Source organism: Dasypus novemcinctus, chromosome 8, assembly GCF_030445035.2.
Source record: "Dasypus novemcinctus isolate mDasNov1 chromosome 8, mDasNov1.1.hap2, whole genome shotgun sequence".
NCBI classification, from domain to species: domain Eukaryota; kingdom Metazoa; phylum Chordata; class Mammalia; order Cingulata; family Dasypodidae; genus Dasypus; species Dasypus novemcinctus.
Genome location: NC_080680.1, coordinates 62,390,493 through 62,413,709, shown reverse-complemented (window position 1 = coordinate 62,413,709; position 23,217 = coordinate 62,390,493). Strand labels below are relative to the sequence as shown.

The 23,217-nt window shown below is 40.0% G+C and overlaps 1 long non-coding RNA gene across 1 annotated transcript; it reads left to right on the top strand.

The window, feature by feature from the left end:
• Position 1: 1 nt before the first annotated feature.
• LOC131279453 (uncharacterized) lies at positions 2-21,916 on the top strand. Its single transcript, XR_009186804.1, has 2 exons — positions 2-251; positions 16,653-21,916. It is a non-coding gene; the product is annotated as an uncharacterized lncRNA (long non-coding RNA).
• Positions 21,917-23,217: the final 1,301 nt, after the last annotated feature.

Sequence of the window (23,217 nt, the reverse complement as noted above, 5' to 3'; positions counted from 1 at the left end):
CAGGGGCGGCTCCGGCGCGGCTCCCTTCCCCTCGCCGCGACCCCCGCGAGGCGCAGGGTTCCAGCGAGGCCGGCGGGAAAACCCCTCCTCGCCTCCACGCGCCGGCGCCGGCCTGGGGCTGAGCTGGAGAGGGCGCGCCGCGCTCCTCCGCACGCCGCCTGCGCGCGCCCCGGCTTGGGGTCGCGGTGTGGCGTGGGTTTAGTGCCTTGGCCTCGGGCAGGTGGCGGCTGCCCCTCTCGGGTTTTTCGAAGGTGGGTAAAGTGTAGCCGAGTGGCCTAAGGTGACCAAGGGCAGTTCCGGGATGGAGGCAGGTCTCTACGCGTGAGTTCACTTACCAGGGTGGGAACTGGAATTTCCACGCAGGACCGCGGGTCTGCGCGGCCGGGGAGAGGCCCGCGGGCTGGTGCTCCCGAGCGCCTTCCCCCGCTGCAGCGCCCCGGATGACCGTGACCGCGCTGGGTGTCGCTTCCTCAGCCGAGATTTCAGGTTGGGAGTTACGAAAGTGGAAATTGCTCGTTTAAATAATCTGGACTCTTACCTCCGAAGTCAGTGTAGCTTCCTTATCTACGAAGACGCGTGCAGAATCAATTCGCGGTTTCGAGTAATGCAAAAATCGCAAGATATTTTTGACAGCGTTTCAATGTCGTTATAGTAAATGAGAAAGAATAGTTATTCAGGAAGAAGCAAATAGCTTTAAACAACTAAGGACAACTTTTTTGCATACTGGCGAAAAAGATAAAATGTTGGTGACTTCACAGATTCCATGGCAGGTCAAAGTTAGAATTGATAAAACTTATGCATATATGGTAAGTATTCACATACATATGATCGTTTTCCTGAGAATTATTCTCTCTTTATTCGATATGTATTGTTGCTAAAAAGTGTGGTATTACCGTCGTCAATTTGGTTCTGAATCTGAGGTTGTGGATAATAATAGAAACTATTTGCCTAACCACATCAGTCACCAGTCAGAATTGATTTTTTAAAAATGCGCAGCAATAGAAATAAGACTTAGTTAATAATAGTTTGAATTGGGTTTCGCTAGAAGAGCCTGTTGGAAACCAATCTTTATCATTGACAGTCTTGACAACAGAAGTTTTAAAAGTAACAGTTTGAAATTTAGTTTGGAGGACTTCTAGTCCTTCCTTCCCTGAATACAGACTAATCGATAATTTTTAAATATTTCAGACAAAAGATTTCTTATTGTGTGCCTGTCATTAATATTCAGGAATTGAGAGATTTTTTCCCCTCTTTTGCCAGTTTTTTGCACCCACAGAAATGAAAAATGAAAGTCAGTATATCTCTTCCATTTGATTGACAGATTTTTCTCAATTTGAGATGTAGGATTAAAGAATTTCTTTAAATTTTTTCACAATTTTAATTGCTCTGTAGATTTACCATAGATTTTCATTGTCATTTTCTATCCAAAGTGACATAGAATGAACATTTGGTGCTCATTTTTTTCTGAAGTAGCTATTCTTAGGTATCGTAGTTTCTTGGTTCAGCACTTTCTCAACTTCACTCTTAACATGCCTAAAACTAGTTCTTTTTAATTCTTAATAGACAAAATATTTGACTGCCTAGAAAGTGGAAGGGGTGTTTGGGAATCCAATAACAACAATCATTTTAATCATTATAGTATCTTAGAGTCATTTGAGCCTGTATAAAATGCATAAGAAGAATTACTCAGCCCATTGATGAAGGGCATATAGAATACACTAGCAAAAAGGGTGTTCTTGCTACTTTCAGACTGGGCTTGGGGTTGATTTTCTGCAGACCTTAGATCTGCTATGCAAAGAGGTTGAATGGAGAGACTGAAAATGTTCTTAAAATAAGCAAGATATTTTTGGTAGCCATCTTCAGTGCGGCAGCATACCACATCATTTTCATCTTCCTGTTTGTTCTCTGAAAATGTCTAAACATTGCTTCTCACAGGAATATTCAGTTCTTTATACCTCTGTGTTTCTTTTTCTCTGTTTCATTCAACTGTGTTTAACAGAAGCACTGTGAATCTATTTGTGGTAAATTGAATCATGTTCCCCCCGCAAAGGCATGTTCAAGTCCTAACCCCTGGTCCTGTGGGTGAGAACTCATTTGTAAATAGGATCTTTAAAGATCCTATCTAAAAGAGGGCAAATTGAATAAGGACGGCCCTTAATCAGTATGACTGATGATCTTATAAGCAGAGGAAATCCAGGCAAAGACGCAAAAGACTGAACAGGAGAAGGAATAGAAAAAGAGACCAAAAAAAAAAAACAGACCATCATGGGACAGAGGCAGAGATAACTATCCTCAAGCTACCACCTGAACACTATAGTTTTCAGAGAAACTAACCTTGCTGATACCTTGATTTTGGACTTCCAGCCTCCAAAACTGAGACAATAAATTCCTGTTGTTTAAGCCAGCCAGTCTGTGGTAATTTGTTATAGCAGCTCTGGCAAACTAAATATTAATCGTTTATTCTGTTTATTGTAATTAATTAATTTTGTAATTTATTAATATCTGACTTTCATGGAAGATTGTAAGTCCTGTGAGGCAGGATTCACATCTGTGATGGTCTCTTCCAGGTCCCCAGTACCTGGAAGAGTATCTCATAAATGGCAGGTACTCAAAAATATATGATGACTGCCCTCATAAACAAAGTGTGTCTATATGTATATATAGACACACACACTATGCTTCCCTCACTTTCTTCCACTCCATCCTTGGACAGTTATTTAACTTGCCCTCATCTGTAACATGGGTAGAGTAATTGTTAAGAATTAAGATCATTCATAATTTACAAGGAGCTATGACTATCAAACACCAACTCAGTAATCAATACTTAGCACATAATATACAGCCTCTCATATGACTTTCAGTGGTCCCTGTCTCCTAGTCTTTGTGAAATCCTCTCCCCTTGAGTATGGGGTGGATTTTTTGACTGGCTTCTAACACATAGAATACATCAGAAGCCTTGGGATGTCACTTCCAATATTAGGTTATGAAAAAGACTATGCGGGAAGCAGATGTGGCTCAAGTGATAGACTTTCCACCTACCATATGGGAGGACCCAGGGTCTATCCCTGGGGCCTCCTGGTGAAAAACAGAAGAAAAGAAAGTGTGCCCACGTGGTGAGTCAGTGCCCGTGTGGTGAGCCAGTACCCATGTGAGTGCCCGCGTGATGAGCCAGTGCCCACATGAGTGAGTCACACAGCAAGATGATGACACATCAAAGGAGAGAGAAGGTGAAGCGCAGCAGAAGCCAGGAACTGAGGTGTCACAGCTGACAGGGAACCTCTCTCCTCATCAGAGGTCTCCAGGATCGAATCCCTGTGAATCCTAGAGGAGAGAAAATGAGAAGAAAACACAGCAAAAACAGCAGGGCAGGAGGAAGAGAAGGGGGAAAATAAATCTTTAAATTAAAAAAAAAAAAGATTGTGGCTTCAGTCTTGAGTCCTCTCTCTCATTCTCTTGGATTGTTTGCTCTAGAAGTCAGTTACCGTAGCAGCCTATGATAACTATGTGAGGCCTGTGTGAGTGAGTTCAACAATGGGTACTCCCTAAGATGAGTTTGAGATGTCTGTAGCCCCAGCCAACACTTTGATTGGAGCCTTATGGGAGTTCCTGGGCCAGAACTACTCAACTAAACCACTCCTAGATTCTTTACACACATAAACTATGAGATAATAAATGTTTGTGGTTTCTAGCTAAATTTTAGAGTAATTTGTTACACAGCAGTAGGTAACTAATACAGCACAGAAGTGCCTAGAAGATAGCATGTGCTCATTATTAGTAGCTCTTCCTTTAGTGATTATAAGTGGGTCCAGCATGTGATACTTAGCATCCTATAATGGTGATCCAACCTTTCTTTAATGTCTTGATAGTGTTTACAATTGCTGTAAGAGAAGGTATCTAGAAGTAGAGAGACTGACTTTATTTAACCTGTTATTTATAGACTATCTTTGCTCTATAAGTTTTGTTAAAATATATTTCAAATGCTCTGTAGAATTTACTTTCAAAATTAATGCCTTGCACCTTCTTTGTATCTTACTGTGCTGCCATAACAGTACACATGAACATCCTCGCCAGTGCTTTCAAGAGCATCAAACAGTGCTGAGAAAAGAGGCAAATGCCAGTTTCTTATCAGGCTGTGCTCCATAATCACTGTCTGCTTTCTAACTGAGGATGAAGCCTGGTTACATTGGTAAATTTGAAGTCATTGATGATCACAGAACTGTGAAAATTGCTGTGAACCTCACAAGCAGGTTAAGTGCGAATTTGTTAGTTCCAGATTCGATGTGCAATGCAAAGATCCAGAAAAATGGCAGAATAACCTGCTTCCGTCCTGTCAGTTTGGTTTCATTGTACTGACAACCTCAGCTGGCATCATGGGCCACCCAAAAGCAAGACAAAAACACACAGGAGGGAAAATCCTGGGATTCTTTTTCTAGTGATTTAATACATACATACAAATAAAATGCCTCAGTGGGCTCTGGAAAAAAAAATAATGCATTGGGGAAAGGGGCAGGAGTAGGTGGGGGTTTAGGCAAAACAAAATTGGACATATGTTGCAGTGGGATGATAAATAATTTAGAGTTCCTATGTTCTCAACTTTTTATGTCACTGAAATGCTCCATAATAAAAAGGTGGTGAGTGTTTTCAGTATATCATGAATTCATAAGTTTGAAGCTGAGGGGGAATCCTTAGAGATCATCTAGTCTAACTCATTTGATAGTTGGGGAAATTAAGTCCCAGCAAGGTTTTATTACTTACCTAGAGTCTCTCAGTCTCATTTTTACTGATTTCATATTTGAGAATTGAGGAGAAAGTACTGAACTCATGACTCCTTATTTTGCCAAACAAAATAACTTGCTCCAGCTTTCCTAGGATAGCCTCCCTAGCATGAAAATTTGGGGCTGGTTTCTACCTTGCAATGTGTGTTGAAGTTGGGAAGGGTGTTTGGTTCCAACCCCATTCATCAATTTTGGAATACAGTGTTTGAAGATTCAGCACTTCACACCACAGGCACTCTTAGCCACTGTTTTAAAAAGAGGTTAAGGGCGGCGGACTTTGCCCAGTGGTTAGGGCGTCCGTCTACCACATGGGAGGTCCGCGGTTCAAACCCCGGGCCTCCTTGACCCTTGTGGAGCTGGCCCATGGGCAGTGCTGATGCACGCAAGGAGTGCCGAGCCACACAGGGGTGTCCACCGCATAGGGGAGCCCCACGCTCAAGGAGTGCGCCCCATAAGGAGAACCACTCAGCGTGAAAGAAAGTGCAGCCTGCCCAGGAATGGTGCCGCACACACGGAGAAATGACGCAACAAAAAGAAACACAGATTCCCGTGCCGCTGACAACAACAGAAGCGGACAAAGAAGACGCAGCAAATAGACACACAGAACAGACGAGGGGGGGGGGAGTGGAGAGAAATAAATCTTTAAAAAAATAAATTAAAAAAAAAAAAAAGAGGTTAAGGTAAGAATAGCATCAACAGACATTGGATCTTCTTTATCAATATACCTAAATGACCCAGTGTCCCATTCTCCACAGGGAGTATTAGCACATATTTGTGCTCCACTCCCAGATCTTCTCTGGTCTGGGACTCTGCCTCAGTATTATCAGAATGGGCATATCTAGTCTTTTTTTTTTTTTAAGATTTATTTATTTATTTTATTTCTTTCTCTGCCCTTCCCCTCCCCCCCCCCCCCCCAGTTGTCTGCTCTCTGTGTGCATTCGCTGTGTGTTCTTCTGGGGCCACTTGTATTCTTGTCAGCAGCACAGGGAATCCGTGTCTCTCTGTTGCATCATCTTGCTTCGTCAGCTCTCCATGTGTGTGGTACCACTCCTGGGCAGACTGGACTTCTTTCGCGCGGGGTGGCTCTTCTTACAGGGCACACTCCTTGCGCGTGGGGTTCCCCTACACAGGGGACACCCCTTTACGGCACGGCACTCCTTGCAGGCATCAGCACTACACATGGGCCAGCTTCACTACACAGGTCAGGAGGCCCTGGGTTTGAACCTTGGACCTCCCATGTGGTAGATGGATGCTCTATCCATTGAGCCAAATCTGCTTCCCACATCTAGTCTTTTGCCATTTCTCAGCACATTCTTTGTCCAACTTTCTTTTCAGGCCAAAAAAACATGGCAGGGCTAAGAATAGCAAGGACTAGGGTAAAAGGGTAAGTGATCCTGAGAACAATGTCTGAGAGGTCATAAAGAAGAGTAGGGATTAGCAGAGAAAAACAGAAAGGAATAGTCGGTAGAAAGGTCAACCAGGAAGGTAGACTATATGTATATCTGAGACACAAAGCCTACTCTCAGAGCTGGCTTTTATGGGCTCCCTTCAGTACTTTAGTGTGGATGGGACAATCTCCCACCCTCAGTCTTTCCCACTACTGGAGATAGTCCCTGTAGTAAACACACCTCCTTTTCACCTAACCACAAATATGACCAGTTTCCCTGACACTCGTCTGCAGACATCCATGACACATTATGTTCCTGCTTTTCCACTTTAGAGAATCTCATTACCTATCCTGACTAGAGCTCAGCTCTCACCTCCGTCAAACCGCTTTTCCTGGCCTCAGTTTTTCTGATATTCCTCATATCATTTCAAATCTTCTTGACTGAAGACTGAGAAGTATGTCTATTCTTTATTTCAAAGATTAATTTTTAAAAACATATTAGTATCAGAGACAATAGAAACAAAGAGAGTAGTATAATGAATTCTGTATCCATCACCCAACTTCAACAATGAACTTATGGTCAGTCTTGTTTCATTTATACCCCTAGTCACTCCCTATTTGTCCCCAAGTGTTTTGAAGCAAATACTTGACATATTTCATCTGTAAACATTTCAGTGTGTATCTTACGACAGGCAGGAGGGTGAAGGGGTCACCTTAGCTGTGTGTCTGGTCATTGAGAGGTGTGGAGTGTAGTCCTTCCATTGACAGCTACCTGCACATAGCTGTGGCTGCTGATCAGAAGATTCCAAGCCTGTGTCCTGAGGCTTGAGCCCCTAACCACATTGTCCAGTTGAACAACTGCCCCCTTATAGTTTTCTAGAATATGGGCGAAAGGGGATCTTGACATCCAGAGGGGCAGTGATGGTATAGAAGGGAAAACATTAGCACTAACACTTGGGCAGAGGTGAAACAACCCTTTACATACTTAATCCTAAAGGCTGGAATCTGGTTTGTCTTATTTACTGATTTCCACAACAATCTGGCACAGAGAAGTCACTCAGTATTTGCAAGTGAAACAACCAACCAAGTGCTTCCAGCAAGCAACACCCCACACCCTCTGAATTGCCAGCATTCACAAGTGCTTATTAGTTAGCACTTTTTATGACCTATAGTTACAGGAAACCCACATATCCCCCAACAAGAATGCAGCCCTATCAGGAGCGCCAGCATTTGCTTCAGTGCTAGCCTTTTCTTTAGTTTGTGGTCGTCATTTCTCATGTCAACCTTCAAGGCAATTGTATCCAGGTTGAACAAAGAGCTCAAAAAGAAAAGTCTGGGTCTGTCCTGAATTGGGGGAAAGAGTATGAGAGGCCATTTCAAGATCTTCAGCACACTTTTTGAACTATTTGATGATCAAGGGATAGAACACCTCTAGTAAACTAAAATCATTCTTAAAACCAATAAAGACATCCTCTATGTTAATGGCTACTGCCATCATACTTACAAGGTCCTCTATGAAAGCCATCAGTGCATTTATTTATTTACCCCTCACCTTAATCCAAAAAGCATTTACAGCGGCTAATAAAAATACAAACAAGGGGGAAAAAAGCCAGAAGTGAAATAAATATAGCACATCAAATAAGAAGTCATGGTGTTTTGTACTTTTGCCTGAGGTGAACCACAAAACTGCCTCTGCTTTTCTTTGCATGTTTATTGAACATGTACTATGTCAGGCAAAAGACCAGAGACTGGATATATATTCATGCATGAAACATTCCTCTAATTGCCTTTGCAAATAGCATATAAGGTTCACAGTTTCTTTTGGTTTTTAAAGTTGTGCTCTGAGAGGGCAGACTGGCTGAACCAGCTGATGTCCCCACATTTCACTACAGTAAGGGCAAGGAGGGGCTGGAACTAGGCATCTTACTTCCTTCTATGCATTGCCTCTTCTGTGGAAGCAATTCCAGGTGTTTGTGTGTGTGCTTCAAATTACCTTAGGTGGTCACTTAAAATACATTTCAGCTATGTAAAGATGTAAAGGGAAAATGTGATTTCTTTAGCTCCTGTACTTCATCTAGCAGTTGCCTTGAAAACATGGGCCCATGTACCTGTGAATAGTAGTTCTATACCCCAGAATAGTCGCTAAAAAGCATCGATTGTTTTTTCAAATAGCAAGAGTCAGGGGCAGGCTCTGTGTGTGTTTTTCTTTTTTCTTTTTTATAAGATCCTACTGCTTTTTTTTTGAGATTTTTCTTTTTATTTATTTCTCTTCCCTCCCTCCCCCTGCCCCAGTTGTCTCCTCTCTGTGTCCATCCGCTGCGTGTTCTTCTGTGTCCGCTTCTATTCTTGTCAGTCGCACCGGGAATCTGTGTCTCATTTTGTTGCATCATCTTGCTGCGTCAGCTCACCGTGTGTGCGGCGCCACTCCTGGGCAGGCTGAACTTTTTTTTGTACTGGGCAACTCTCCCTATGGGGTGCACTCCCTGAACATGGGGCTACCCTGTGTGGGGGACACCCCTGCGTGGCACAGCACTCCTTGTGCGCATCAGCACTGCACATGAGCCAGCCCCACATCGGTCAAGGTGGCCCTGGGTTTGAACCGCAGATGCTCCATCCATTGAGCCAAGTCCCCTTTCCTGTGTGTGTGTTTTTATTCTGCTTAGACTTTAGCGGCAGAAGAATGGAGGAAAAGGGGGAATTATATATTCCAACATCTCTCTTAACTTTACATCACAAATAATTTAAACATGGAGGAAAAAATATGTCAGCAAATGGTAAAGCACCATAATGCTGTTGGCATCTGAAAGATAGTATCTGCTTGACGAGCTTCCCATGTGATAGTATATAAGCATATATTTCATAAATGGGACATTTGCAATTAAAGCCATGACTTATGACATTATCTTTATTTTAATATTATAGAAGAACTTATAATCATGTTGTAATAGGGACTTTTTCTATAGCTATGGTCTAGAAAATTGACAATGTATTGAGGAAATGTAAAACTATATTGTATTTAAGGAGTGTGGTCTAGGTCTAGATTTTCACTATTTTAAATAACTTAACATTCACCGGAGTATAGTACATTCAGTAACCTTACAGAACTTAAATTATAATTGGGGAAACAAAATTAAGGAGCATGAAACAACTATAGGTTCTGCAGTCCTGACTATGAATACCACAGAACAGATAAAAAGGTAAAGACAACCACAGTGGTTCTCAAGATTGCACATTAGAGTCATTTGGGGATCTTTCAAAAAATTCTGAAGCCATAGTTTCTGGGGGTGGGATCCAGGCATCCATATTTTTGGGGAGCTAGGGCCATCTAGGAAGACATGAAGGAAAGGGATTTGGGCTCCTCCTTGAAGCACAGGTAAGATTTGATTAACTGGCAAGAAGGTAGGCATTTGATTAAAATATTCTAATAATTACAGTAAATTCCAATTCCATTATCAACAATGCCAAAGATGTACAAAGATTATTTTACAAATGGAATAAAGACTCACCATTAATGAAATAAATAAAATATTGTTTAATAAAGCCAAATTTCCAGGAAATTTAATGTGTTTGTTTTTTTAAGATTTATTTATTTCTCCCCATCCCTTCATTGTTTGTATTTGCTGTGTCTAGTCACATTCTTTGTTTCTTTAAAAGGCACCGGGAACTGAACCCCAGGACCCCTGATGTAGGAGGAAGGCACCTAATTGCTTAAGCCACCTCCATTCCCTGCTTTGTTGCGTCTCTCATTATGTTCTTCCTCCTATGTCTCTTGTTGCACCATCTTGTTTCATCAGCTTGCTGCACCTACCTGTCATACCAGCTCTCTGTCTTCTCTAGAAGGCACCAGGAACCAAACCATGAACCTCCCATGTGGTAGGCAGGAGCACAATCACTTGAGCCACATCCACTTCCCCACATGTATTTTCAAAAAAACTGATAAAGACTACATCTCTCAATAAATGGCTAGAATTTGTTTGGTTTTATTCTTTGTTACATGATAATCTGTAACCTGTAACCTGTGTTACAAATGCGTTCACACTCACAGGTCAGGGGGTTAGGGCTTGAACTTGCCTTTCTAGGAGACATGATTCAATTTACCACAGAGTTCATTAGGCACTTTTTTTATTATGTTACTTTTATTATTACCTCCTGCTCCTCCTCCCCATAGGCTGCCTTCCATCTCTCCCTGCCCATGATGCCACCATTTTCAATTCTACCTCACAGTTCAATTCCTCAAACAACCTGACCATTTCCCTTTCTCTACAGACTTGCCTCCAGTTGAGGTCTTAGGGTAAAGTGGAGTAGGGGAGAACAAGAATATATTTGACATATAAAAGGTACATAATAAACATCAAATGACTGAATGGTTCTGTGATATGACAGAAGGCGATTGTTTCTATCACTGCTCTCGAAGCAGAATCAAAGGGGAATCAGAATAAGAGGTGAAGAATTTTGTTTATTTGTTTATTAATGAAAAGGCTCTAATAATGATTGAAGTGTTGAATGCACAATTATGTGACTATACCAAATACCATTGATTGTACACTTAGGGTGGTTGTATGCTTTATTAATATGTACCAATAAAATTGATTTGCTTTAAAAAAGAAAAGCAGAATAAAAGAGGCCACTGATGAGTGGACTTTTTTAAACTGATAGTTATAAATACAAAGGTCAGTGGAACAAACCATGTGTAGCCCACACTTCATTAGATAAACTAACCTTGGAGTACAACAAGGCCACAAAAGAAAGAACAAGATAACAATTCATAGCACTCAGTGTAATGGATTAGGAATAAGACTGCTTGGATTGGATCCCAGCTCCGCCATTTGTTGTGTAACCTCTCTAAGCCTTAGCGTCTGCATCAGTAAAAGAGAAACAATAATAGTACCTACTTTATAGTTACCATAAGGATTAAATAAGATAATCTGTGTGTCATGTCTGTACAGTGCCTAACACAATGTTGATTATTTTTATTCTAGCACCTAGCATAATATCTGGCTAATATGCACTCAATAAGTAGTTAGTTACTCAGTGGGTGAATGTATGAACTTTCCATCCCAACCAAACAGCAGAATTCACTGACATCTCAGCCATAGATACAGATACCATCCTCTTTAATGTGGTTTACAAAGTTCTATCACATACATGTTCAAATACGAATGACAAGAGGTTTCTAGTCATCAGGATGCCAAGTGAGCTACTCCAGGGTTCTGTCTACCCACAGATGCTTTATACAGCAAAGAACTGGCAGAAGCATCTTTCTCAAAGCTCTAGAAAAAACAGGTTGCAGTAACAGGACAAGTTCCTAATCAAGGAAAAGGTAACTTAAAAATGGTAAGACTGCATGGCACCCTGACTGGCTCCTCTTTCATCCCCTGACTAGCTCAACATAGAATTGGCCTACACTTTCATGGTGGGTCCTTGGTCCATGTTCTGGAGGAAGCAGAGTAACCCTCATGCACCATAGTTAGAGTTCATATTTCTGTGCCAATCTGGTGGCAGCCTAAAGGACTGAACCAAACACTCATCACAAGTTCTGTATCCCTGAACTTGCTTTGTTTGTCAAAGGCAGCTCACAGAGTTCTCCTATAGAAGCTTGTAGAAGAGTCAAATTGCAGCTACCTGAAGGAAAATTTTGCTGTCAATGGGACATACAGAGCATTTCCCCAGGATTGTGAGGAAACACTGTTTCCTAGGGAAAGAGGGACAGAGCTGTTTAAACAGAAGTCCTGAGGCAGCCACTCACACATGCCCAGTACAAGTTGCATGCATAGAAATTACAAGAAAGCACCCCATGCTTTTGCCTTGGACTATTCTCTAAACTAATTGTTAGGACAGATAAGCTCTGAAAAAAAAACACTTGCACAAGCCAATCTGCAAAGACTGAGAATGGAGGTCCCTCTTTCTTTCTTTCCTTCCTTCCTTATACCCTTCTTCTCTTTTTCTCGTCTCTTTTTTCCTTCTCTCTCTCTCCCTTTCTTTTCTTTCTTTTTTTTTTTTAGCTCCTAGCTAAAATTTAAGGAAATCACTGTCATAACACTACTAAATACAAGATTGGATAGATGTCTAGATTTAAGAGATAACATATTAAAATGTCAAAATGTCCAGGTTGCAACAAAAGATTAAAAAATATAATTAAAAAATAGGAAATGATGGCTGTATTAGTCAGCCAAAGGGGTGCTGATACAAAATACTAGAAATTGGTTGGTTTTTATAAAGGTTATTTATTTGGGGTAGAAGCTTACAGATACAAGGCCATAAAGCATAAGTTTCTTCCCTTACCAAAGTCTATTTTCACACATTAGAGCAAGATGGCTGCTGATGTCTGCAAGGGTTCAGGCTTCCTGGGTTCCTCCCTTCCTGGGGCTTGCTGCTCTTTCCTCTGTGTGCTTACTTCCTGGGACTCCAGCTTAAGGCTTCAGCATCAAACTCCAACATCAAAACTATAACATCAAAAACCCTCAACTCTGTCTCTTGCCATGCCTTTTATCTGCGAGTCCCCACACACCAAGGGGTGGGTACTCAACAACCTACTGACACAAGAGCGTTACTTGATTAATCAAGTAAACCTCTGAATCCAATATAATCTCATATGTCCAGAGGAAAAGACCAGTTGATAAACATAATCCAATATTTCTTTTTGGAATTCATCAATAATATCAAACTGCTACAATGGCTTAAGGAAAGGAAAAGGATAAAGAATGAGAAACCATCAACAAAGAATACCAGAGCTTGGGAAATCCAGACAAAGACTTTTTTAATGGTCCTACATATGTTCAAAGAGCTAAAGGGAAAACATGGACAAGGAACTAAAGGAAATCAGAAAAACAACATATGAACACAAAGAGAATATCAGTAAAGAGATATAAATCATGAAAACGAACCAAACAAAGCAGAAGACCATAGTAACAGAAATTAGAAATTCCATAGAGGGGTTCTACAGCAGATTGGAGCTGGTTGACAAAGGTATCAGTGAACCTGAAGTTAAGATTATTGAAATTATTTAGTCTAAAGAGCAGAAATTTTAAAAAAAGAGAATAGAGCCCAAGAGACCTGTGAGACACCAACAAGCATACAATACCAATGTCATTGACCTTTAGAGAAATGCAAACCCAAATCACACCTTCTAGAAGGATTATAAAAATTTTAAAAAGAAAATGACAAATGCTGACAAAGTTGCATAGAAATAGGAACCTTAGTACATTGTTGTATTTAGTAAAATAGTGCAGTCACTGTGGAAAATAGTTTGGAGGATTCTCAAAAAATTATATGTAGAATTACCATAAATAGCAATCCCACTTCAGAATTGAAAGCAGAAACTTGAACAGACACTTGTACATCAAGATTCATAGCCAAAAGGTGGAAGCAACACAAAGATCCCTCAATGAATGGATAAACAAAATGTGATTAATACACACAATGGAATATTATACAGCCTAAAAAGAAATGAAGTTCTGATACATATTACTACATAGATGAACCTTGGAGACATAATGCTGAGTGAAATGTCAGACACAAAGGGACAGATATTGTGTGATTCCACTTATATGAAATAGCTAGAATAGGCAAATTCATAGACAGAAAGTAGAGTGCAGGTTACTGGATGGAGCAATGGGAGAATAGGCTTTTAATGCATAATGGGTGCAAGGTTTCTTCTTGGGGTGATGGACTGTTCAGGTAATGAATGGTGGCTAGGGTAGCACAACATTGTATGATCAATCCCATTGAGTTGTATGCTTGGGAGCAGTTAAGTAGAGAAAGTTCATGTTGTATTGACCTGTGCAAGTGCTCTCCTTCAGAACTTATCCATACAATGAGTTTAGAGAATAGCACCAGGTCAAAGTATAGGGGCCACCCTGATCCTTTCCTATGCATGCATCTTGTGGTAGGTATACATGTAGCCCTAGGAATTCCCCTGATTACATAGTTACAAATGTTCCCTCTTCCCTAGGAAAGTTTCCTTGCAGTCCCAAATCCTACAACCAGCAATTCCTTGCACTAGGCAGTCACTTGACTGCTCTCCCACAGCATTCTGTGGGAGAGCTCTGTGAACTGCCTTCTACATGCAGGACAGATTAGGGACAGTGAGTCCCTCAGGCCATCACCAGATAGATCAGTCCAGAAATACACATGCCCAGTATGGGCACAATGGTTTTTCTGCTCTCTCCAGATCTGAGACCAGATCCATTCTAGGAATGCAGGGCAGCTCCCACAAAGTAGGTGAGGGGTGGGGACAGGACCAGCCAGGGTCCCCCAAGACCCTACCACTTTTAAGTAACCTTTTTCTTGATTTAGCACTCTCCCTGTTTGTACAGTCCTTGAAATGTTGTGGTAGTTGAGATTATTTTATGAATCTCAAAAAGAGAAAGACTGTATTTGTAAACTAATCTGTTCCTCTGGGTGTGAAACTCTTTGATTGCATTGAATTCAGTATAGGAGCCATTGATTAGATTACTTGAGGAGATTGCTTTAGGTCTTTCAATTGGACTACAGTGTGGTGTGGCTGAGGTTGAGTCTCTGCCCTCTTGCTGGGTCTGATATAAATAGACTTTCAGATAGACAGATAGAGGGAAAAAGGTGCCAGCATATTTGCTTCTGCAGTCTGAGAAAGAGGATTGCTTAAGTGTGAAGCTTCCAAGAGGCCAGGCTCATGGAGACCAGCTCTGGTATATACCTGACAGCTTACAGCTGAACTTGGAAAGAATGTGGAACAGCCTAGACTGATAAAGGAGGCCAGGAATGAGACAAGTCCTATGCCAGCTTGCAGCTGAAATCAGGAAGAATGTGAAGTAGTTGAACGTGAGAGAGAACACCTGGAGGGGAAGGCAGAGACCAGTCAGATATCACCTGCCATTTTGCTTCAGCACAAGGCAGCTGGCTTTGGTGAGAAAGCAGCTCTTATGGTGCCTGTAATTAGACTTTACATGGCCTTGGAACTTTAAGTTTTTACCTCAAATAAATACCCTTTATAAAAGTCAACACATTTCTGGTACTTTGCATTGGCAGCCCTTTGGCAAACTAAAACAACTGTCTTCTGGAACTTTAAGAAAGATGTTTCCACCATTTATTGCTGGTTCTTCAAAATTTTTGTGGGAGGACAGAGTCCTTAAGCTTCTCACTCTGCCATCTTGATCTGGGTTTGAATTATTTTTGCATCTGTCCTGTAAGTTTGAGATTATTTCAAAATAATTTTTTTGAAAAAATGAGAATCACCATATTTTCTTCTAGGTTGGAACTTTTAATTTCTTCTGCCATTTCTGGCCTGTCTCAACTCCAGGTTTGTTTGTTTGTTTGTTTTGGGAGGTACCAGGGATTGAACCCAGCACATGGGAAGCAGATGCTAAACCACTGAGCTACATCTTCTCCCCATCCAGACTAGTTTTTTATGTCCCCTGCCACCACATGGTGGTCATCATGCTTCTGTTCCACTCCAGCTACCACTGTACTAAAATGAGGGAAAACACCCCCCCACCCTGTTTGTGTTGACTTGTTTAAAACTAGATTAGAATGCACAGCTACCTTTTTCTTTCCATTTCCAAAGATTTATTTACTGATTCCATTCTACCATTTGTTATGGTTTCTTTCTTCAGTCCTTTTCTCCCAGAGTACTTGGAACAGTTTCTCTGGATTAAGGCCTAGAATGGTGTGGTTGCTATAAAAAAAGTATAATGAACCCTTCTCCCCTCCAGGCAAATGTTTTCTCCATGTAGTATACTGCCTAGGGCATCATTTCCTACACCTCTTCTAGATTGCTCAATCCATCCAGCCACATTTCTCTTCATTCAGATCTTTTCTCAAAGGTCACCTTCTCAGAGAGGCCTCCCCTCCACTCTCTTCCTGAAAGAACACTCATGTAACTATATCATCTTGCCCTGTTCTAAATTTTCCCTGTACTCTGATAACTTAACATTTATTATCTATTTATTTATGTGTTTATTATCTTTCTCCCCTACCAGCTTTTTTTTTTATTTTAAAAAGCCGGTCAAATTTAGCAGTGGGGGGGGGGGAGGTGTATACCAACTTTAGTGACACTAATGTTAATAAGTTCTGATAACCTACTACCATTGGACCAGCCCCCTACTAGCATTTAAGTGCCATAAAGGCAGGAACTTTATTTTATTTTATTCAGTACTCTATCCTGGTACCTAGAACAGTGGTACCAGTTCACAAATATGTGTTGGTGAACCAATCAAATAATAAAAGGGCACTTACAAAGGTCTGATCTCTCCACCAATCTCCAGGCTCCATTTCTGGTAATTGTTCCATCCCTGGGATTACTAAGCATTAGTACAAGTAGACCCCAAGCTGGTCCCGCCTCTCCAATCCTGCAGATATGTCTAAGTGTGTCTGAAATCTTTGGGATTCTTACTATTTATACTTTTGCCTGTATAGTCTATGTAAGAAAGTTCTTTCAGCTGGCTCTGGAGCGTTAAATATGGTTAGGAACACTTCCATGCTATCATTAACTATGAACTGTTTTTGTTTCCTAGGTTGCTTAACGCATGAAATGGTTCAGCTTGAACAATAGGAATTTATTAGCCTACGGTTTTGAGGCTAAGAAAATGTTAAAATCAAGACATCATTAAGGCAATGCTTTCTTCCCAAAGACTGGCTGCTGGCGGTCCTTGGGTCCTCTGCCACCTGACAAGGCACCTGGTGGTGTTTGCTGGTTTCTCCCTTCTCTTGTGGATTTCATTTCTTTCAGCTTCTTGTTTCCATGGCTCTGTGTGTGTGTGTGTATTCATTCTATTTTTAAAGGATTCCAGTAAGAAGATTAAAACCCATCCTGAATGAGGTGGGTCATACCTTAACTGAAGTAGCCTTGTCAAAATATCCTAGCTACAATGGGTTTACAGCCACAGGAATTGATTAGATTTAAGAACATGTTTTTCTGGGGTACATAAAACTTCAAACTACTACAATGACCAATGCCTAAAGGTGAACAGTAAGCTTTTTTTTTTTTTGCCTCATCTACTGCAAGAATGAAGACCATTCTCAGCAATCAGACTGTCAACATTCCAGAAAATGTCATCATGCTGAAGTGATGCACAGTTATTGTGAAGGGCCCCAGAGGAAACCTTGCAGAGGTAGTTAACTCACATCAATGCAGAGCTTAGTTTTCTTAGGACGAAGAGGCTTCAGGTTGACAGATGGTGGAAAATAGAAAGGAACTGGCTACAGTTTGCACTGTCTGCAGTCACGCACGGAGCACGATCGGGGTGTGACACTGGGCATCCGTTACAAGATGAGGTCTCTGTATGCTCACTTCCTCATCAAAGTCATTATTTAGGAGAATGGGTCTCTTGCTGAAATCCGAAATGTCTTGGGTAAAAAAATACATCCTCAGGGCTTAGATGAGGCCAGCCATTGCTTGTTCAGTATCTCAAGTCCAGAAAAATGAGTTAATCTTGAAGGAAATTACATTGAAATTCTATCAAATTCAGCTGCTTTGATTCAGCAAGCCACAGCAGTTAAAAACAAGGATATCAGAAAAATATTTTTGTTATCAAGTCTCTGAAAAAGGGGCAGTTCTGCAACCTGATAATAACATCTAAGAGTTAATCAACCATGGAAACAACAAAATTCCAAGCCTATTTGTGATATTTTAAAGATGCAGTAAAATTCATCTGTTGGTTTGAGCCTATTTTGAGAAAGAGAGAGAGAACAGCAAGTTACCAAATTCTGACTTAACTGACTTATTCAACATTATGTAGCATATTAATTCTCAACATAATGGTTTATGTAACTGATCTAATTGCCTTCATTCAGGATTATTAGAGCATTTCTCAAGCTTTTCAAAGGGAAAAATGTGTTTGTGTTTATTTTAGTCACTATGGTAAACTGCTCTTTTTAATACTCTTAATGTGCAATCATTTTTAATGAGGATCATTAATTAAGAAACTAAAGGAGAAGGCTATGCTTTTGTTTCAACTCTCATACTGTGAAGTGTGCTTTATGCAGTGTACATAGTGCCACGTTTTTATATTTTGTGTTTTTTATTGGTGATTTCATTGTTTAAATTGACCCCAAGCATAATGCTGAAGTGCTGTCTAGTGTTCTAACACAAAAAGGTTGTGATGTGCCTAAAGGAGAAAAAGCATGTTAAATAAGCTTCATTCAGGCATGAGTTATACTGTGTTAGGCATGAGTTCAACGTTAATGAATCAACACCTTATTTAATGAGCTCTAATTACCAGTCCCACAATGCAATTTATGATTAAACTTGCTTAAATTTGTGTGCAGAGGCTTTGTTTCAATGTTGCTTTAAAATATTTTGAAGACAGTGAGACTGTTTCTAGGTGGGGTTAAATAAGGGCAATCTCTAAAGAGCTTCCTAGGAAATTATTATGTGCAATTTAAGGAGGAAGCAAAAGATACATGAGGTCTTTAAAGAGAAATACACATAAAACAAGGTTATATGCTGATCAGTTGACAAAACTTTGTGACCAGAGGCTGACAAGAACCCTACCCTGTGTTGTTCCTAGGGACAATGGTTCAGTGATTGTTAATTCAGTGTTTGCAGCAAGTTTATAGAACATAACTACCTCAGATAATGAGAATTTGACTGTACTTGCTTCTGCTTAGGTAGAAGCTCAGGTTCCAGTAGAATCAGTGACTTGGTGACACTAGCGGTCTGATCTTTAAGCTTTGTTGTCCAGAAATGAACAGGCCTCGCTCTATCAGTGTCTTACCTGTAAACATTCAGCAATGTGTAGCAATTAAGTTGTTTTCATTCTTAAACTATTGGAAAATGCCATACAGCCAGACTGCAGAAAGGGAATTTGAAATATTTCAGTGGTTAAAAACAAGAAAGTACCACTAAATTGTATGCTTGAAAGTGGTTAAAATGGGAAATGTTATGTTGTATATGTTACCACAATACTAATTTTTAAAAATTTTAATAATAATGTACCAAAAAGAAAGAAAATGGAAACTATTTTGACAGAAGTTCATAATCTTAGTTTTTTTTTGGTATGTTTTTCTTTCTTTTCTTTTTTATTAAAGTTTTTTTTTTTAATTTCTCTCCCCTTCCCCTGCCCCCCATTGGTTGCTCTCTGTGTCTGTTCACTGTGCGTTCTTCTGTGTCCGCCTGCATTCTCAGTGGCCCCGGGCATCTGTGTCTCTTTTTCTTGCATCATCTTGCTGCGTCAGCTCTCTGTGTGTGTGGTGCCACTCCTGGATGGGCTGTGCTGCTTTTGCGAGGGGCTGCTCTCCTTGCAGGGCACACTCCTTGTGCATGGAGTACCCCTATGCAGGGGACACCCCTGTGTGGCACAGCACTCCTTGCATGAGGCAGCACTGCCTCTGGGCCAGCTCAGGCTATCGGAGGCCCTGGATATCGAACCCTGGACTTCCTATATGGTAGGCAGACACTCTATCTATTGAGTCACATCTACTTCCCTCTTTCTTTTTTCAAAAGACAGCCCCGTTATTTAAAATACTTATTTAATTATAGAAAAGTCATGTAAGGGAAACAGATGTGGCTTAACCAATTGGGCTCTCATCTACCATATAGGAGGTCCAGGGTTCGATGTCCAGGACCTCCTGGTGAGGGCAAGCTGGCCCACACAGCAAGCTGGCCCACATGGAGTGCCGGCTCATGTGGGAATGCTGCCCCGTGCAGGAGTGCCGCTCTGCGTGGAAATGCTGCCCAGTGCAGGAAAGCCACCCCGCACAGGAGTGCCAGCCAACATGGAGAGCTGGCACAGCAAGATGATGCAACAAGAGACACAGAGGAGAGAAAATAAGAAGACGTAGCAGAACAGGGAGTTGAGGTGGTGCAAGAGGGAAATCGGCTCTCTCCTACTCCAGAAGGTCCCAGGATCAGTTCCTGGGGCTGCCTAATGAGAATACAGGCAGACACAGAGGAACACACAGCAAATATACACAGAGAACAGACAATAGGGGGAATGGGGAGGGGGGTAGAAATAAATAAAAAATAAATCTTTTTTAAAAAAAAAGAAAAGAAAAGTCATGTAAAAGGATTGTGATTTCTGAGAAGATTTTGTTTGTTTTTTTAATCTATCACTGGTGGTGTTTCAGGAGAGTCCTGACTTATTAATACATCTCCTTTCACCTCTAGTGTACTTTTTTAAATCATTCAATGTTTTACAAGCCTTTTTCAACTGTTCATTTCACAAGTCATGATGTCTCTAGATTTTTTTTTAGCAGAGTGTGCTAACTTGTTTAATATCCATACAATAACTATCTAAGGGGAACTTTTCTGAAGACTCCATCCAGTTTATAGACAAGAGCTCAGAAACAATTTGAAGTTTATCTTTTTAAATTCAGTTAAATGACAGCTCATTTGTTAGGTGTTTTTTTTTTAACTTTGATCCTAATATTCTTTAGCTTTTTAATTTTGTAAATATGTGAAAGTCATTTTAGATTTACAGATCGGTTTGCACAGAAGACATCTAAAATCAAAGTACTATTAATAATGTTGTCCTGGTAAGACAAAAGTGAAAGTTTTTTTGAGCCAAGATGTTAAAAAAAAAAAAAAGGATTTTGTTTTTACAGGAAAGCCCACAACTACCCATAATACAATCAGAAAACCTACCTGGATAACCATTTATTTTAAGGGAAAGGAAAAGGGTCATTAATTTTTCATTCGTTCTTTCAATATTTTTGGAGCATCTAATATTAGCCTGCACTACTGTTCTAGGCTCTGGGGATACAGCAAGGACAAAACAAACAAAAGTTCCTGACTTTGAGGAGATTTTATTCTACTGGGGGAAGGCAGGGAATAAGATGAAAAGGAGGGATATATAGTTTGTAGAAGGTGCTAAACGCTAAGGAGAAAAATTTTACAGGGAAGGGGATAGGGAGTGCCTGTGGAAGGGTTGTTTGTAACTCTAGATAGCAACTCCAGTCATCTTTGGGCATTCTAGTTTTTTAAAAACACTTTGAGCCCTACAAGACAGCTAAAAGCTTGAAGAAGGTTTCAAGAAATAGCAGTTGGGACCGGTGGTAGCTCGCCCAGTTTTCTGATTACCTAAGACCTTATGCGTAGCCAGGTCATTATTTCCTACCCAGCCTTTGCCTGTCTTCCCCATCTCCACTGCCACTTCTCCCTGCCAGTTGCTTTTCTTTAACCAATTAAAGTGAAGGGGAAAAAAAAAAGTGGTAGAACCACTTTTGCTTGGATTTTGAGCTTGATGCACTTAAAAAAGATATAAATTCCAATGAGTTCTAGAAGTGGAAATCATATAAAAGCAAGTTCTTATAGTGTTTACTATCGCAGATATACTCATCATTGAATCCACTTTAGAATTGCTCTTTCCATTTGAGACATAGATTAGTGTCCTGGAGAGAAGTAAAAGTGAAGAGTTTTATAAAAATAAATCTTTTTTAAAAAAAAGCAAAGAGTTTTGGGTTTGGGTCCAAGCTCTTCCATGATGCAGCCTGTGCAACCTGGACAGGTCACTTACCTCTCCAGGCCTCAGGTTCTCATCTGAGAAACTCCAGAATGCTGAAATTATTTTTCCTTCTGATCAATCATTACATAGACTTAGGTGAAACAAAGGTGGCTTTTTTTTTCCCAGAAAAAAAGAAAAATCACATGGGTAAGATTATTAAACAGGGTTTTATATATTGATAAAATAGAATATGGATCTTATGATGGTTTACATGACTTTTTGATCTCCAGGAATGCTTTCCATTATGAACATGTGTAAAACTCTTTGCATATATTTATACTTTACATCAAAGTGGATTTTAAAATATATAAAAGATTAAAGTTATTTGCATACATTAACATCCATTTTTATTAAAAATTGAAAGGCTTTAGAAAACCAACATTTATATTAAGATCAATTTAGGACAAGCTTTTCTTGGAAAAATAAAAATCTTTATAAATATTAATAATTAATGAATTATAATAGCTGCCAGGAGGTTTGATAAGTGTGTTATATATTAAATCAGTTAAAACTCATAAAGGTCCCAGGTATAGGCATTATTATTTCCCCCACTTTGTAGATGAGGAACTTGGAATTCAGGGAGATTAAACAACATGTTCAAGACCATAGAGAGTCTAAGCATAAATTTAACCCCAGCTATGTCTGACTCTGGAGCCCTGGCTCATTATCAACATTGCTCTCCTAAGGAAGGACATTCCAGTAAAGTGGCTAATCACTGGTTGCAGAAATTACCAAGATAAGATCGTAGGAGAGTTGGGTGCATTTTGTGTGAAAGCAGGGATTTGAGCAGGATTTACCCCTAGTGACCCCATCTACCCCCAAGTTTGCACACCTAGAGGTGCCACTCCTTCCTTGAATCAGGAATGTTATTAGTTGGAATTTATATGAAAAAGCAATAGGTATAATTCCAACTATATAACGTTTGAAAAAGGCAAAACTAGAGACAGTAAAAATATCAACAGTTGTTGGGAAAATTGAGGGATGAATAGGTAGAACACAGGGCATTTTTTATGGCAGCAAAACTATTCTGTATGATATTGTAATGATGGATATATGATATTAAATCGTTCAACAAAAGAATTCTAATATAAACTATGGACTTAAGTAAATCATAATGTATCAATATTGTTACATCAATTGTAACAAATATACCACTCCAAGATGTTAACAATAGGGGAAATAGTGCAGGGCTGGGGGGATGTGGGGTATATGAGGGCTCTGTACTTTCTGCATAAATTTTCTGTAAACCTAAACTCCTCTAAAAAATAAAGTTTATCAAATTTTTTTTTGAAATAGGATAATATAACACATATTCATTAATGCTGACAGGTGTGTTTTTACATGCAGGAGAATCCTCAACATGTCCTTTTGATCAGGGAAGAGCATTCATTTTAAAGCTAATTCAATCATATAACATAGCTTTTTGCCTTTACAGTATTATACATAGAGTGCCTTTGACAACATTATTCTCATTTATTTCATCTGGATTTATGTACCAAAATATTCAGTGTTTTGGTGTATAGAAACACTTATCTTTTCTCTTGCAAGTCATCATTAGACAGCAGTTTGTTATGTTAGTTCCAGTTATTAAATATAGACAAATGTTATAGTATTGCACTCAATAGTCTATAATTAA